Genomic DNA, 3094 nt, shown 5'->3' with positions numbered 1-3094 from the left:
GCCTTAGAGGGCTGCGCTTACACTCATAGAATCTGGGGTTACAATACGTAACCAACGATCCTCATCCTGGCCACGTGTGTAAAAAGGTATAAACTGTGAATGACCAGCAGGGGGCGCACTGAGGTCCAGTGTTAGCATGAAGCTGGTTCTCTGAATGATCAGAGTAATGTGGAGGGCCTTGTCCCTCTACAACATTCTGTTCTGCACACCTGCAGACCACCCGTTCCAGGCATCACACCTGTGTAGAGTTTGCTCTTCAGATCTCATCCGGTCTGATTAACAGTGCATTGTGATGACACAAGAAAAAGAACAATTAAATTTTAACCCTGTCTCAGGATCTGTAACTGTAGGGTGTCAGAAAAATTATTTTGTTTGTCTGTTTGATGATTTTATAATCATACCTGGTCATGACAACATTATGTCTCTTAGTGTGGGGTCTGTAGGCCCTGAATCMCACAGAAACATGTTCTGTGACATCATACAACCCAACAGTTCTTCATTCATCATCTGCTTTAATGACACTTCAGGAAAACAACCTGACAGAATAATTTCCTCCTGGTTTATTTTCTACCCAGTGTGTGTTATGTTGTGTTGTGTTGTGTGTCCCTCTTGTGTTTGCTGTGTTCTCTCCTTCATTCCTCCTCAGCCTGCCTCAGTTTGCAGCCAGTCCTCTCCCAGCTGTCTTCAGTCAGCACTCAGCCCTGATGTAGCTGCTCTGCTGTCATGACTTCCTCATTTGTTCGTTTGTTGGTTGTGTCCTGGTTTCTCCCCGTGTCTCATGAGCCTCTTGGTGTTTTTGGTTTCGGTTTTAGTTTTGCTGTTTTTTAACTAAAGTCTTGGACTTTGTTCCTGTAGCCTGCCTGTGTCTTGGGTCTGATCCAGTCACACATCTTGTCAAACGGCCAGTTGGTTTTTGTGTAAAAACTCTTTACAAACCAGTTCAGTCCAGTTGGTACAGTTTTTCTCCCATGAATCAAGCTGTAATGAGACACTGTTGAACCACAACCTCCCTGTCAGGAGCTGATCCCATCAGTGACAACATCACTGAAACACAAAGACAAGCACATAAAACACATTCACACTTTCTGATCTCCATTAGTTACACAACTCTAAATATTTAACTTCTCTGATGCATCAGTTCTGATCTGCTTCCAGTTTGTCTGCAGATGTATTTACTATTTTCCTAAAGATGTTTTTAATTTACTGTACAATCACACCATTATCTTAACTCTGTCGTGGTCCAAGCTCACACTAAATGTTGAAGATATTTCTGTAAAATATCACCTCACCAGCTGCTGCAGGTCTGTGGATCCTCTCCTCCTCCAGTCCCTGAAGAGTCTTCCTGACCCCAGTTTGGACAGTCACTTCAGACCGGRGGTCTTTCAGTCAGGAGGTCCCAGACCTGGACAAGCCTCAGATCATTGGATAAATGAATTCTCAGGACACAAGGACTGATGAAMAAGCAGCAGGTGTGGTTGAGCTGTTTTACCTGCAGTGAGGAGTTTATTTACAGAATCATACGATGTCAGCAGCATGAACTCACTCTGTACAGCTGTCAGGCTTTTAAAGAGTCTTCTATTCTATTCTATTCTGTTCTATTCTATTCTATTCTTGGGAATATATTTCTGTGAAAGGCGCTTTATAAATAAAACTTTACTTACTAACTTACATACTAACTTACCCTGGGTCATTGCTACATTTAAACTTGACAGTTTATAGCTCATCATTATATTAAAGTGGTTTTGATGACAACTGATGAGTCAGGTGAATGAACCATGGCAGGAACCTTGGTGCTCTGACCGGTTCTACTCTGAGACCTGGACCGTCCCATCTCTGTGGAGGAGGGGCCTGATCTGTGGAGGAGGAGCCTGATCAGGTGAGGCTGACAGGTACTGACTGAATATACAATAAGTGTACACTCGCCTGCACTCTGCTCGTTCAGATTAAATATAAAACATTGATTTTTGTCTGTCTCCTCCTCCTCCTCCTCCAGAGAAGTCAGAAACTTAACTCATGTGACAATGGATGTTGTTCCTGACAGAACCAGGACCCAAACACAGCTTCAGCTTTATAAAACCTCACATCTATCCAACAAGTCCCAACAGATCATTTCAATTCATTCAAACTGTTGTTTAGGTTTGTTTAGAGAACTTGGTATGAACCATGAACTTGTCATCGCTCACATAACACGATGACAAGTCCCAACAGGATTCACTTTCAGGAAGAGCCASACTAGTTTCATTTTCAGTTTGTATCTAGTCTAACACAGTGAATGTTTTATATGAAGGACAGACAAGAAGATCTTCTGTAAATATCTTCAGTTTAATGGTGGAGTTTAAGATGAAGGACGTGATTGTTGTGGTGACTCTATCTGCTGCTGTCCTCCATGTTGTTCTGTCTGCAGGTGAGTCAACTGTTAGAACAGAGATTGATGAGCTCTGTAACTGTAGCTTCATGTCAGGAGTTAAAGTTCAGCTTAGAGAAGATCAGATTAACAAATATGTCTGGATAAAGGAATGAAAATGAGCACAAACTGATATTTAGTGTTTGTAAAAATGAGAGGTTAATTCTGTAAAAAAATACATGAAACTATGGGTATATACTTTAATGGGTTAGAGTCAAATAGTTTCCTGTTATTATACAGCTATAAGTCTGATTATTGAGGAGTGGATACATTAAATAACTTATTTTTGCTCAGTAAACTGTCAAAAAGTTCTGATCAGCAGAGAAAGCTGTGATCATAAATGATTTTTTATTCTGATTTAAACATGTTATTTGATCAACATTGTTATTTGTGTTTAATCTCCTGGAGGTCTGAAGCTGCACTGACTGTTTTACAGTTTCGTTTTTCTGCACCTGGTGATGGTGTCGGTGCTGCCAACTCTTCCCTCCCTAACCTGCTTTTCAGGAATTATTCAGAACAAACCTGTCATAAAAATGTTCTGACTGTTAAAAAAATAAAGTCAAAATAAATGTATTTATTGCTGAATGCAACAGGAAGCTGCAGCTGTGTGGTTGTGTACGTGTGTGTGTGTGTGTGTGTGTGTGTGTGTGTGTGTGTGTGTGTGTGTGTGTGTGTGTGTGTGTGTGTGTG

This window comes from Austrofundulus limnaeus, unplaced genomic scaffold (genome assembly GCF_001266775.1).
Source record: "Austrofundulus limnaeus strain Quisiro unplaced genomic scaffold, Austrofundulus_limnaeus-1.0 Scaffold429, whole genome shotgun sequence".
Classification (NCBI taxonomy): domain Eukaryota; kingdom Metazoa; phylum Chordata; class Actinopteri; order Cyprinodontiformes; family Rivulidae; genus Austrofundulus; species Austrofundulus limnaeus.
The sequence above is the reverse complement of the archived record's forward strand: the minus strand, read 5'-3'. Positions refer to the sequence as shown.